The sequence below is a fragment of the Pinus tabuliformis genome, chromosome Q (assembly GCF_031772625.1).
Source record: "Pinus tabuliformis cultivar Carrire ecotype Pingquan chromosome Q, CPIR1, whole genome shotgun sequence".
Taxonomy (NCBI): domain Eukaryota; kingdom Viridiplantae; phylum Streptophyta; class Pinopsida; order Pinales; family Pinaceae; genus Pinus; species Pinus tabuliformis.
This window is the reverse complement of record NC_142296.1, coordinates 533721656-533738202: the sequence shown is the minus strand read 5'-3', so window position 1 is coordinate 533738202 and position 16547 is coordinate 533721656.

The following is a 16547-nucleotide window of genomic DNA, read 5'->3' as shown; positions in this document are numbered from 1 at the left end:
TGACAACTTTGTCATCACCGAGTACTACCTCAATATCAGTGCCACTCTCTGAAAGCTCTGAGAAGTACTCTCGGACTCCTGTCATGTGACGTGAAGCCCCACTGTCCACATACTAGATACCTGAAGATGCTCCGCTAATAGAGGGAAAAGCATGCTCCCTCTGAACCTGTGTGGCAGGTGATCTTGCACTAAGGGACTCATACGCAGTGAACCCAAACTCTCGGTCAAAACGAACTGCAAAGTCCTCAACCTCTGCTGAAGCTGCCACGTTCTAGTTCTTCCCCTTCTTCTTCTTCTTCTCCGGACACACAACTGCATAGTGTCCCATCTTTTGACAATTCCAACACTTCACCTCGGAATAGTCCTTCTGCGTGTCACCCTGTTTACCTTTACCTTTGCCTTTGTCCCCAGCATTGCTTGTGGAAGCCTGCTTCTTCCCTTTGCCTTTCTTGCCTCCTGCTGACAGTGCTACATACTCATCCTACTCAACTGGCTTGGCTGCCCCAAGCTGACCTTTCATGATCTCTGTCTGATTGCAATCATCCCAAAACCTCTCCCATGTGGGAAGGGTCTCACGTGCACAAACCCCATCAGCAAAGTTCATCCATGAACGGAGGAGGCCATTCACTGCAATTCGCACCAACTCAGTGGGTTGAATGGCCTCTCCAATTGCTGTCAACTCGTCTCTCACATTAGTAATCTTTGTGAGATATCCAGCTGCACTATCATTACCCATCTTAATGTTCTTCAGCTTCTCCTTCAGGACCATTTTCCGGTTCTCATTGGTACTCTGGTAGAGATTGGACAATGCTGTCCACATCTCATGTGCATTTCTCTTTCCTCTCACATGAGGAATACAATGGTCTTTGACTCAGTCTAAAATCAACCTCTTACCCTTGTTGTTCTTTTTATTATACTCAGCCAACTGAGTAGCATCAGTAGGCACAACAACAGGGTTCTGTGTGGTATGCACCATGATATCCCAGACTTCTACCTCCTCAAAGATACTCTGCATTCTCTCCTTCCAAACGTTGTAATTTGTATGCCCATCCAACCTATCCTCCACCCTCAATCCCAATGACATCCTGTTGTCCTAAAACTGAAAAATAGCACTGTTGTAGTAAAGATAAAACTGTTGTTTGTGAAAAATCAGCTTGCTGGAATTTTTTGAGTGAAAAATCAGCAGCTGTAATTTTTTCTCCTTGCTGTCCCAAACTGCACTTTAGCACTCAAGCTCTGATACCATGTAGAAATTTCTCATTTTCCACCCCGGTTTTCAGTTTCACCTTATTTCTCCAAAATAGTTAAATGCCCTTTCCCATATCCATACATTCAACAACTGGAAAATAAATTTTGCTGAAAACACAAGTTCTGGAAATTTTACAGAATGCTGGAAAATGCAGAAATAAAAAATCAGCAAGTACAAACAGCCATTTAACACATTGAAACACAGTGATTTTTTGTCAAGGTGACCCTGGAAAAACCCCCTACAACTCTTGGGGAAAACTAGTTCGAGAGCTCTTCTTTATTTCTGAAAATTGCCTTTTTACAGTGAGAAATATTCAGCAAAAAATCAGCAAGCAAATTTACAACTTATCTCTTTTCCCGTGCCTCACAGCAATCTGGAAATTACAGCAAACAGGACAGCAATAAATTTTATACGGCCTCCTCGACTTTCATGCCCACTTTCAGCATTAAATGATGCTATACGGCCAGCATTAAATGCGTTGTATGGACTGCAATAAATGTGTTGTACGGACTACAATAAATGCGTTGTACGGCCCTCATTTTGCGTGCAAAAAAACCAACAAATTGCTCCTCGATTTTTGTGCAAACCACTCCTCGAAAATCGTGCCAAAATCTGTCTTTCACTGTGTTCTGAATCAGCTGTACAAATCTGCTCGACTGCTGCCTTGGAATGTGTGCCAAGCTGTTGTCTCCTTCTCCTCCCTGCTCAGAAATCTCTCTTGCTCTCTTGCTCTCCTTCTCCCAATCTGCTCATGAAAGAATGAATCACATTTTCCTCCTTTTCCTCCTTTAATCTAACCCTAAGTGACTTTTGGGTGATCCCTAAATCCAATGGCTGAAATAGATTGAGATCTATGGCTGAGATTAAATGCTCATTTAAATTTCACTTTCTATTTTTTAATTCACCCCACTTTAATAAAGACCCACTTAGTCATTTATTTTCAAAGTCACTTTTCTTTTCTAATTTTTCATTGACTTTATAAAAGTCACTTTAAAATTACACTTTAGTAACTTTATCACTTAAAGTCACTTTTAAATTAGATTTAACTTTATAAAAATTATAAAGTCACTTTAGGAGAAAAATGAAATTATTTTGGACACTTTTCCCTAGGCCAAAGATAAAAGCCTTAGGGAACCCCCTGTCCTCCGGTACCAAATTTCAACAATAAAGGCCATGAATGATCCCGTGATGATTGAAATTTATAATCAATACTTAAAAATGGCCCCCTCAACCCAGCAAAGATTGATGTCTGCCTATGACATTAAAGAAGGCAAAATGATCATGAGTTATTTTAAGCCAAAGGTATAGCAACCCTGGTCTGCAGCAGATTACATCAGAACAAACTTAGAGGTCCTAGCCAAAGACATTCATCTAATGGACCAGATTGAACTCCACAAGTAGACTGGAGAAATGGTTTATTCTACATTAACTGACAAAGCAATGTTGGCCCACCAGTTAGAAAGTTCCTTAGACAACACAACTACTCAGTTAGATTGGGAAAAGGCTTCTTCTATGGCCAAAGATAATAGAATCAAATATTTGGAGGAAATCATCATGGATCTGGGACATGACCCCAAAGATGCCAAGGGCATAAAGGCACTAATCAAGAAAAAGGAAGAAGACATTTCTGCCCTAAGGAAACAGCTGAAGTTACCTCCTTCAAGGCACCCTCAGACTGCAGAAATCATAGAGAAAAAATCAGAGGAGGACATGATGGACCTGCTCATGAAACTCAATGAAAGATTAACTGATATAGAGCAGGCACTTGAGAAAGCATTAAAAGAGAAGCAGGGAGAGTCGACCTCTTAGCCACCTGAGGTAACCCCTACAGTCACAATTGCAGTGCCCTTAACAGTTGGATCAGCATTGGCCCCAAATGTCCCAGTAGCTACAACTCAAGTAATCACAGGAACAACATCAACAGCAACAGCACCAGGCAACAGTACCAATATGAGTACAGAGGAACTGATAAGAGCCATGGAAGAATTAAAACTACAGGTGTCAGAATTGAAACTGGTGAAGGAGCAATTGGCAAAGGTGGAAAAAAATTATGATAAATCCAAGATGAATGTGGCAGAGAAAACAAGGGAGGTCAAAACATTAGAGAACAAAGTGAGAGCATTAGAAAAGGATCTCTCTCTGGATAAACCTCTAGCAGAAATCAGAGGAATTTTGTGGACCAACATCAATCAATCCCTTAGTGAGGTGTGGAGGTCTATCCAAGTCATTTATGAGCAGATTGACTTGATAAGAGCAACCCAAGTGGAAATTCAAAAAACAAGAGCTTTATTGGGACAGATGCCTGAACAAGCTAACCAGCTGATACATTTTTTGAACACCAAGACCAGCGAAGAACTGCAAGCACTAGAAATCAAAGACAGAACAGGCACCATTCTAGAAATCAAGAGAGTTCTAACCATGAGAAATATAATGCAAAATTTGGAAAGGAGATGCCAAAACATGCAGGTAGAGATTAATTCTTTCACAGAAAAGTTTACAGTCTTGCATAAAATAGGTTTTCCAAGTCCTTTGGGAAGTAATGATCGTCTGATGAAACACAAAGACAATGTACATAAATTGAATAAATATACCGTTGATCAAATCACTTCATCAACGAGTGCTTCAGGAATAAAAGCACTTCCATCTGGCCAGGCCCTCTACGACAGCCTGGAAAATTTATTCTACATTGAGCACGAGGTGAAACATCTGTTCACCATCCCACCTAATTTCTTCAGATACACAGAGACTGACAAAACTTTAAGGAAGCTTCAGAGACATAAATTACCAGGTCCGGAGTGGTGGAAAAGTATGTTAGAAATTCTATAAACTTGTCTTTGGTACCTTGGTGAATTGAAAATTTTAGACCATTCACCATAATGCAGAAGACAGAAATAAATGAGAGTCATACCGGTCAAAGTATATCAGATCAGGGCTAAGGAATATCTAGGCAAGGCAGAGCAGCCAGCATAGACTATCAATGGAATACAGCTGTCAACCGACTCACATAGCAGCCAGCACATCTGACAAAGCTGGAGCAGCCAGCGCAGCATCAGTTATGGTTTCTCTGTTATCGAGACTATTTGTCTCTATCTTTTGTAAAAAATGATGAGTCATCACTAGATATTATCTCCATGAGATATTTTGTGAGATATTTTTGTATAAATAGCCCCCTTAACGAAGTATTTGGGGTTGGTGGATGTTCATAGTTTTGACTGTAATACTGAAATTTTCTGGAATAAAAGGTCGTTGGAACCATTTGTTGTCGAGCTCACTGGATGAGGAATTGATTCTAAGGACTTGTTACAAAATTCTTGAATCTTTTTATGGATCAATAAGTCCCTTCTAACTTGTGTTTTACAGTTTCTACGTTTATTATTTCACCTATGTTTCATGATCTCAATAGTAGAGAAAAGGAATAATTCAGAATTTGCTTAACTGCACTCTGTCTTCAATCTTTATTATTTTCTATGTTTTCTTCAGAATTAGTATAAACAGTGAATTCTTAATTGCTCATGTTTCCCCTTATTCTTTCATCTTGACTATTGGCTAAGGAATTCTTAATTTCTCTTTAACAGTAATCAGCCATTTCCCTCTGTCAACCTGATGAAGGATTCTTAATTGCCCTTCACCTGTTGACTCCATTCCATCTGATTCCAGCCTATGAATTGTTCCATGTTTGATTACCTTGCTCTGTGATACCATCCTCTATTGAGAAACCAATCTAGAAAGCCATCCTTCTTTGACTCCATCATGCCCAATGGACTAAAAATTGTTTAGTCTTACCTCACTGTTTTATTGAATCTCACCATCCAAAACCTAAACAAAACCCTTGTATGTCATAACTAGCCTAACACATATCAAAATAAAGCTAAATCATAAAGAGAGAGCCCTCTCTGGATTCAAATTGGCTAGAATCTGTATCTAAAAGGTTGGTCTGTGGTTACCTTGGTCGTATTCTCTTTCTTACAACTTTGGAGAACAACCTGAGTGATAACACATACCATGCTCTTGGAGCTTGTTTCAAGCCATAAAGATCCTTTTTCAACCTGCACACTAGATTCTCATCATCACCCAATAAGAAACCTGCAAGTTTCTCTATATATACTTCATCTTCTAAATCACCATTCAATAAAGTTGTTTTTGCATCCATTTGATAAACTTTAATTTTGTTGTAGCATGAAAAGGCCAAAAACATTCTTATAGCATCTAATCTAGCTACTGGTGCAAAAGTTTCATCAAAATCAATACCTTCTACCTGAGTATACCCTTTGCACACAAGCCTTGCTTTGTTCCTTACCACTCTTCCTTTCTCATCAAGCTTGTTCTTGAACACCCACTTGGTTCCAATAATGTTTTTTCCTTTAGCCTTGGTACAAGCTCCCATGCATCTTTAGCAGATTTGCAATGCATGACCTTTATCAATGCATTTTCACTAAGTGCAGCAATGATGGCACTTCTGGCTTTGGCATTGTTTTGATACTTCTTATTCTCATCAGTGTCTGAAGGAAGAACATTAGGAATAGCATACCCAGACACCACAGTAGAGTAGACATCAACAACCAAACTCATGAGATTCCCTTCCATTCTTATCTTCCATAAATTATCATTTTTACCATCAAAAATTAGAACTTTCACATCATGATCAGCCATTGTCCTTTCTCAAAATCTCCTTACAGCGGCCAAGCTACAGCAAAGGAGTCGGCTTTGATACCAATTGTTAGACAAAAGTAATACTAAGACTAGGGGGTGAATCAGTATTACTAATTATTTATGCAAATAAAAACTCTTTCAGAAAATTACTTCAGATAAATATAGCAAGATCAAACACATAAAAAAACAAAAACAGTAATCACATGTGGACACTTTAGTTTTAGGTGGAAAAACCCCCCTCCAGGGAAAAAAACCACCGAATTGTTTATCGCTCCTTCTATTATTTATTGCTTCAAAAATATTCTCATTACATTGCATTAGCTAGCACCCACTAGCAATGGAGCACCCACCCCTTGACTGAAATGAGAAATGTTGGCCACAACCAACTTGGAACACCCACTCCTACAATAGACAAATAATATGCACTAAGCTTGAAGCTCCTACTCCAAGTGCGAACAATTCTATTATGATACGATTCATAAATAAATATGATGCTACAAAATCAAAACATGTAACAAGAATTCACACTCATGCAGCCACAAATCCACACACCATTTGAGAGAACTAAACTCTCTTCACACACCCTTCAAACTAAACTTCAAGTTTTTCATCCAACACTCAAATCCTACTGAAGATTAATCTTTGAAGCACTCTGCAACTTTGAATATTGAACTCACTAAAAAAATCACTTGAAGTGTACTTGCAACATATGCACATTCACTCACTCACACTCTCTCTCACAAACCAACAACTAAGGTGCTTTCCTTCTCATTTTATAGAATTTGGAGATGGTTAAGTCAATTAATAATTTAGATGATGGAGCTCACACAAAACCTATTCACACGCTTCAGAATTGATTGAGGATGGCATCTTGACCATATCAAACCACTCTGTCCACTAGTTCTTTTGACAATTTCAAATTTAATCACTTTCTGGAAGCCCCCGCAACTCATCCCGAATTTTTTTGGAAGGTTCCGAAAATAAACTTCGCTAATCAACAATTTAATTATGAGAGTGCATGAGAAACACAAAGAGAATTTTGTGTTTTTCCTTGGTCGCATGCACATCACTTGACAAAAACATCTCTAGTCGCTCCCACAGTAACTGTGAGTCAGCGATTATACAGCTCTGGTCACTCTCGCAGCCTTTCATCCATGCGACTGGGACTTTTATCCCTCAGTCGCTCCCATGGTAACTTCCAGCCAGCATCTATAAAGCTTCAAATGCTCCCACATCCTTTTATGTGTGCGAATTTACTATTTCAAATGTTATGATGGGCCCCCATCCATTCGACTGGAGCAAAGCATGGCTTAAAACAAAAAAAATCCATCACTCAAGCTTGCAACATAGCTTCACAATAATGAAGTGAGTTGTAAATCATCCCTTCAGACTTAACTTGACATCAGGAACCCAACTATAATACTTCATCAAGACATCACACACACACCATCAACTATATCTCTAGATAAGTTAGCTCAACTTCAAATGAGGCCTTGTTACCTAATGACACCACTCATACAGACCTTTTGGGGCTTATTCCAGCATGTTACAACAACATGAAAACCTTTAAAAATATATATAACCCATGCAAGACTTTAAATATAGACTCATGAGTTCATGAATTCAACCGGATGACATCAATGGCAACACAAATAGGCCAACAAAAATTAATATTTAATGCTAAATTATTTGTTTATATGTACAAAGTCAATCACGATTACATATATTTGAAGCACGTTGTTGTTGAGATGGTTCCTCCTGTGATGCAATCATGTCAATTTCTTTGATCATCTCCTTGTACACTTTTTTGGATATTCCTATTGGCATGTTTCACATATCATCTCATTTATCCTTTAGGATTTTCATAATCTTCCTGAAAAAATAATGAACTATTTTTATATTGATATATGAAAACTAAATATATCAAAATGGATATTAATAAATGAATGGTTTGTAGTAATATATACATATAATTATAGAAAATCATTTTAATTAGGAATATTGCCTTTTGAATGATTCTTTTTGTTGTATGTTTTTACTATTGAAAGTCTGGCATGTCTCATTGATCATTGCTCTTAAAACACTTCCTATAGTTTAAACGTAATTTGGTTATTGGAATCATTGGATTGATTTTTGTATTGTAAGTGGAAAGTACGTCTAAATGTTCATTCTACTATATCCCTCATAGTTTTGGAAAAATAAAATTATCCCTTTCATTAACCTCCAATGCCACTCCAGATGAGCTAAGTACCAATTCATCGTTATTTACATGTTCTATAATTTTTCTTTTTTAGAATGACATTGATATTTTCCTTCGTTGTTGCTCCATGTAGAACATTAAACATATATGAATTAATAGATTGTTTGAAACATGTTATCTAATATTCATAAGTATATTATTAATGAAAATTCAAAAAAAAGAACTCATGTTGAAAATTATTTTTCCATTCACCTCATTCATTCTTCTGCAATTTTTCTATTAGGCTTTTAAGCTCTTCTGCACTTAGATTAGAAATAATCTTATCAACCTTCTTCATTTTGTGGCTTTGCATGACACACACTAACTAATACATATTAGTTAAACTTACATATAGTTCAAACATATTAATTTTGTAAAGAATTTACAAAGAACTTGCCTTCTCTTCTTTTTTGGATGTGTTATTATTGTGTTGATCAATATTTTTGTTACTTGACAACTTCTCAGAAATTTTTTTATCAATAAACAATCTGTACCATTCAATACAGAAACCATTAAATATATTTTATACATAAATCAAATAATTTTCATCTAAAAAAATCTCTATTAACCATTGCATTCATTTGAATAAATGCCCCCATTATGTTTAACCTACTAAACACATTAGGCGTTTAATTGTTCAACACCGATAGTGAAAATTAAAATTTTTAAATAATTTTAAATTATGATGGTGTGATTTGTAACGATAAAAGAACCACAACAACTTAACAGTGTTATTTGGCAGAGGTGTGTTGGTGCGTTATATTACACTGGAAGCACCAATAAACAGACCGGATAGGGCCAACATGAATCAGTGTGATATATAACGATAGAAGCACCACCAGCATCAGTGTGCTATATTACACAGAGCACACAACGAAACATACATCATTTTTTTTTTAAATAAACAAGGACAACAGGGTTTGGATGTAATTCAATAAGTGATCCCCCTACTTTACATGTTAAATTCCCTATATATAGTAAGTACACAAACCCATTAAATCTAAAATTCTTGAAATGAAAATCCCTAATTGTGAAGTGGTAGAGGGAGTTAAACACTAAGGTGAAATTTTGTAGTCACATAAGCAAGAAGAAGCAAGGGTTTAAGGTAAGTATTGAATTTATTTATTTATTTTACTGAATTTTAACTAAATCTAAATAGGAACAGAGATCATAAAAAATTTTACTAATAAAATCAATAGTAAATTTTTTATGCAAGATTTTAAATTATTTTTTTCTAAATTTTGAATAAATCTAACAGAAATTGTAGAAAAAATTAATAGTAAAATTTAAAATATTTGTTATGCAGCGATTTGAATGAATCGCCATATCTTTCAAATTCTGATCTTTCTACGGTTTCAAAATAGTTATTGCTCCATAGTTCTCCCAATATATCTCTTTTGCAAATTATCTCTCTTTTAATTAAATCCTAATAGAAATTGTCAAAAAAAATTACTAGTAAAATCAACAATAAAATTTATTTATTTTTACTATGCAGGGTTTTGAGTGAATCACCATACCTTTCAGCTTTTGATCTTCTAAATAGTGTTGCTACTCCAAAGTATTGTTGTTACACAGTGCTCTGAGTATGTCTCTCTTGCAAATCACTCCCTTAAAATTTTGGGAAAAATAATGAAATAGTGAATAACTTCTTACTATTTAAAAGACTTTATGAAATTAATTTAAAACAATTAATTGCTACTCATTTTTCAATTTAAAAAAAAAATAATAATAAATAGAACTTGCACTTTTTTTCACTTAATCTGAACATCGGTGTGTTCGATAGTAAAGAGCACTGATGTGTTCATAAGTAAAGTGCTATCGGGGCGCAAAATTCTATCAATGCACCAACATGATAAAAAAAAAAAAAAAAACTTTGAAATCCTGAAATGGTGCGGTTAATATTTTAACACAATGGTGTGGTTTGTATTTAAATGCATCAGTGTTGTAATTGTTATAAGATCACCAACATGGTAGGAATTTATTTTTATTTTCAAAATCCCAGAAACAGGTGCGGGCTGATGTTGTTTTTATTTAAACGCATCAGTGTTATTTTTTACAAGAGCATCGATATGATAAATTATTTTTTTATTTTTGATATGTCGAAAACCGGTGTGGGTATTATTTAAATTCCCTAGTGTGGTAATGATTTAAACGCATCAGTGTGATTCGTCATGATAAGAGCACTAGTAAGATTTAAAAGATCTGAAATTTTATTTTCACATAATTTGGCATATTCATCTCAAATTATCATTTAGGATGCATCCACATGAATTACGGTAGTTCATAATATACATTTTTTGTTTAAAGTCGCCTTATTCTTGAAAAATGGTTTGAAAACTATATTTAAATTTAGATTTTGGTTATATGGTTCTCGAAATTAATTTTAGATATATACACAATTTTTTATTTTTTATTTTGCTCAAATGCAAGAAGAAAATATCATAATATCAAATGGTTATTACTTCAAATTCTAGCTCATTCCATATTGCTGATCGAAGTCCTTCACAGAGTTGTCCCTTTCCATCTCTAGTAAGTTCAAATTTTATTTATATTTCGATTATCTAATTGAATTTATTTATTTTTAATCCATGTCAATTTGGATAAAAATGTATCCAAATTTGTAGGATCCTAGGTTCATAATCGATTTCATATGCAGAAAATATTCCTTCATTTCAAAAAAGTCTGAAGCTCTTATCAGGAGCAACATATCGCAAGCAGTTGGTAGATGAAAATGGACAACTACTTCACCCTTCCATCCGCAATCATGGATCAACGATCGTAATTATTGTTTGGTATAATGTAATTTCAAAAACCAATTCCATTGAAGTGCTTACTAATATCATTTATGTACTAATGTTCAATATTTTTTAAAATTAGGATTCTAGTGATGATAGTGACCCACTTACCATCTTCTGGTGCACCCCATTACAATGTGAAATTGAGAAAATTTTGCATTAAGAGTAAGACTCGGAGAGGAAGAATACAAAGAATGGTTGAATCAACCACCTATTCAATTCCCGCTATGTCTAGATTCACCAATTAGAAATGAGTACAACAATAGTAGTTCTTCAGCACAAGTTGGCAATGGAGGCAATAAAATAGAGGTTGGTATGGATGATTACTTATGGGATATGACTGCCATGGAGGAAATGGTGTTAGATGCATTTCAGAATGATGATCTAGGGGATGATGCTCATATCACTAATAGCTTATTTGAAATATTTAAATACGTTTCCACCACCCCTCTCTTTGGACCTTGTGGCAAGTTAAAGTATACTCAACTGGAGAAAATAATGTTGTTATACAACTTGAAAGAAAATTTTGGCATGTCTAATGCATGTTTCTCGGCAATATTGAGGTAATTCACTTGTATGATCGATCAAGTCCCTTATAAATTGAGAAATCTTGTCACAATCAAAATTAAAATGGTAGACTTTACAAATGTTAAACATTGAAATTGTACAATTATATCCCCCACCAATAGCAGGTTATTCAAATATAAGATTCTTCTGAGTGATAATGTCTTGTCGGGTAGTTGCGAAGAGGCAAAGCAGTTGTTGAAATTTTTGGGTGTTGAGTACATATCATATCATGCATGTCTGAATGATTGTATTCTATATAGAGGAGAATAAGCAAAAGAAAAGATATGTCTGAAATGTGGGCATGAAAGGTACCATAAATAATAATAAAAAATGGGTAAATCACGTGGTCCTCCTCATAATATATTGATGCACATGCATATAATCCCAAGGATTCAAAGGCTCTTTCGTTGCAAAGAATTAGCTATGTTGCAAGGATGGCATGCCTCACACATAAGTGAGTTGGGAGTTATGTGAATCCCAACAAATTCAATAGCCATGAAGCATATAGAGGATACATGGCCTGAAAAATTCAAGGATGAAGTACGAAGTCTATGACTCAGCATAGCCATGGATGGTGTCAACCCATATTCCCTCCAAAACACCAACTATTATATTTGGCCTATAGTAGTGATAAATAACAATATCCCCCCATGGTTGTCCATGAAGAATGAACATCTTATGTTGGCTCTCATAGTCCCTGGTAGAAGACAAGTGAAGAATATGGATGTCTACTTACAACCATTGGTAGATGAATTGAAGGAATTATGGGAAGGGATACATGTGTACGATGTATCAAAACCCGTCACAACATAGAGGAGTTTTATGTTGTATGGAATATGTGCTTACACAATACATGATTATCCAGGCTTAGTAGTTTTCTCTGGTAAATTACATTTTTATTGATTTGTTTATATACGTAACAATATTGTTTCAGATATTAATTTAATTCACTGCAATTGCTTTGATCTTCATTGTTGTTAACATGCCCTTTATACAATAATTTTGCAAGTCTTGTAACAAAAGAGTATCATGGATGTAAATGTTGTGAACCTTCTCTTAAGGCTAGGTGGTCCAATCACCTATGAAAGGCATTGTATGACTGCTCCAGTTTATTCCTCCAAAAATAACACCCTTACAGAAGAGAAACATCCGTTGTCAATGGTAAACCAGAGACAACCCAAAGGCCTACAATAATGACACCAGTTGAATGGCTTAGAGCATATGAGAGAGAGAAGGAGAAGGAGTTTGCATAAATGTTCGATTCAAATGGGGAGCCTATTTTCAATTGTCCAAAATTCTTCAACACCTATGTTGAGAAATTTCCCGTTGAGATGAAAAGGAAATATGTCTTTTAAGAGCTCCCATATTGGGAGCATCTTATAATTTTCCACTTACAGATCCCATACATATATTTAAAAATGTTCCATCCTATTTATGGAGGCACATATCATTGAAAGAAAATGAGACACTGGTTATTAGGAGATGATTTTATTTCTTCAAAAACTAAAAAGAAACATTGGCCAAGACAAGAAATTAGAGGAGAGGTTGATCCCTCTTGTTCTTTCAAAGAAGGTGATGTCCCATGGATTTTAAAGAAATATGATATTTCTTTGGAAAAAGAAGTTATAATGAGTGTGAGGGTGCCTTCTTTATATGTGTCTTCACTACAACACTTCTTCACTATGGAAGACTGTTTTTCAGGGTTGAAATTGCATGATTATTTGAACCATCTAAGAGTATGTATGTCAAACCCATGATTTTTTTATTTTTTTTATTTTTATGCAATGGGATATTTTATAATTAATTTTTGTATAATGTAGTATTTATTATGTAGTTCCATTATCCTCTAGTCGTGCAAGGGTTTGTGAATCATGAATTCCCCCAAGATCTATGAGGTGCCATATCTAACTTATGTTCATTTGTACGTTGGATCACATCAAAGGAAATTCATATGGATAGCATTCCATAGTGGTGTCAAGAGATATATGATATTGTTTGTATGTTTGAGAGGGAACTTTCGATGAGTTTCAAGGACCTCTAGGTTTATCTTCTAATTCACCTAGTAGATGAGGTTGAATTAGTTGGGGTGGTTTCTCTTCATTGGATGTTCTTAGAGAGGTGCATGAAAAAATTGAAAGGTTTTATTCGGCAAAGGGAAAAACCTGAGGGGTCTATGGCAAAGGGGTATATATCTTGTGAGTATTTCTATTATTCCATTGAGTACATCAAGCAGATCGACAACACACTAGGTGCGATTATTTGGGATGACGAAAAGGATGAAGACCAAATACAAGGGGATCTTCTCCAAACGAATGGAAAGAGGCACATGCTAAAGAGTAAGTGGATTATCATTTGTCAAATTTGTATATAATAACTATTCAAATTGAACTTCATATTAATTCATATTTTGATCTCATCGTACTACATATGTTTGTTTTATTTCATCAGTGAATCTAGAAATTGAAACCATAAATTAATTTATTCTTTATAATATGGAAGCGACACAACGGTGGATCGCATTGTATGAGCAAAAGAGGATGAAATGGGAAAGTTACGGGAAATAATGTAGATGGTTGAATGGTAGAAGTGTGCCTTATCCTAGTCATTTAAAAGAAAATATGTCAATGACATGCCCTAATAGTTGGGTTGTTTCTCAAGTCAAAGAAGAATATGGTGCATATGGTCGTTACCTGCATGTTGAAGAGGATGCGTTAAACATAGTGATTGGGTGCAACAACTCGATAATAATCTATTTTTGTGCATTTTTAACTCCATACTGCACCTTTGAATTGTAACATCTATATTTAATATTTTTAATTATGTTCAGGTTATTACATGAGAGTGTGATTTTTTCACTTTTTATAGGCGCATTTGTTCCCATCTATGTGGGCATATGGACATCATTTTTGCACAGAGGATGTCGATTATGGATGCATGACACAAGATTGTGGAGTGGAAGTCGTGTTCGACCAATCTAGTCATACTAGCCACAACGATCAAAACCTAATATAGGGGAAGTTAGGTTACGTCGGAAAGATACAATAGGTCATTAAAATGGAGGTGCAAGTTGTGGGACACCTTTGATTGGAATAATGTAAAGAAAGATCGTGATAGTGGGTTGATATCTATCAACTCTAGAAAGATGTGGCATGAAGCTAGGGAGCCTTATGTTTTACCAAAACATTGCAACCAAGTGTTTTTTTTACCTAGATGTGTTGGATAGGGATTAGTGGTTCATATTAATACATGACCCTAGATCAAAACATATTTTTGAGAACAACAGCATTATCATGCCAAGCGAGGAAGATAATCATAGTGATGACAATGAAAAGTGATATGTACTTGTATTATTTCATCATTTATACTATTGGTGTATGTTTTTTTCTTTATTTCACTAATTATATTGTTTTTTTTTATTTTTATTTCGCTAATTATATTTTTTTTGTATTCGTCTTGTTGGCGTTTTATATAATTACTAAGATTCACAAATGATTTTACATGTTCTTTTGTAGTGGAAACATTTTTACACTTAAGACTAAGTATTTTCAATTGTGTACAATATTTATGATAATAAGAATACACGGCCACAATCCTTCTTAAATAGGAAAATGAGAAGAATATAACCAAAATGAGAAAATAGTGAATTTGGAAACAACATTGAAGATTTATTCTATATTTAGATACCTGTTGGTTTATTAATTAGTTCACATGTTTTTTCTTCTTGTTTATTTCAAAATTAATATAAATTGTGTAGTGATAACTCTATGAGGAGTTTAACAACGAAAAAACTATATATTAATATGTATGATTACATTCATGACATGAGAGGTAAAGTCATGTTCACTATATTTAAATTTCAGTTCTTGCGACATTATGTAAACTAAAAAGAGGTCTTGTGCATGTATAAAAGGTTGATTACATATGTTTATGGACCATAAGAGAAACAAATGGGCTTACATAGATGCATGAGAGATTTTTTTTTTTTCTTCATGGATAATGGAACAGTTTTGACTTTTCTTTTCAATGGTAATTATAAATAAAAGTTGAATTAATAAATATTTTATGGTTAAGAATTAAATGATAAATAATGTGATGGTGATTAAAAGGCATTTGTTTGACTTTCTAATAGACTTGGTGATGCATTTTTCTTTCATATTTATATTATGTAAAATAAATATCTATTTTTATATATTTATAAGTAAATTATTCAAAGTAGACATGACTTTATCATTGTGAACTTGATGTAATATTAGCTAGGAGAAATTTGAAAACATAATTTTAGTGACTATCTCGTGATAAGTATGTGGATCAAAATATTATAATTCTAAACATGAGATATCAATTTGTAACTATATTTTATCCAGATATCAATTTAAATATACTCATATTATATCCTTTCTCAAATGGCATTATGAGTATCAATCAAAAATAAATAATCAAATGATAGAAAATGGAGAAGTAAAATCATATTTGTGTTATATATGTGTACTAAAAGACCTACTACAACGTCCATCATCAAAGTTTTTCAATATAGTAAAATAACCTCCCTTATTTTCACTATGCAATTACATATCTCCATAAATATAAATGAATTTTAAAACATGGTGTGCAATATCTATGATAATAAGGATTCAAAGTCACAATCCTTCTCAAATAGGAAAATGAGAAGAATATAACCAAAATGAGAAAATAGTGAATTTAGAAATAACATTGAAGATTTATTCCAGATTTAGATACTTATTGTTTTATTAATCAGTTCATGTTTTTTTTTCTTCTTGTTTATTTCAAAATCAATATAAATCATGTAGTGATAAATCTATGAGGACTTTAACAATGAAAAAATTTTGTATTAATATGTAAGATTAAATTATTGACATGAGAGGTAAAGTCATGTTTACTATATTTAAATTCTAGTTCTTTCAACATTATGCAAACTAAAAGTCTTATGCATGTATAAAATATTGATTACATCTTTTTATGGACCATAAGAGAAACAAATGGGCTTACATGGGTGCATGAAAGGTTTTAATTTTTTCTTCATGGATAA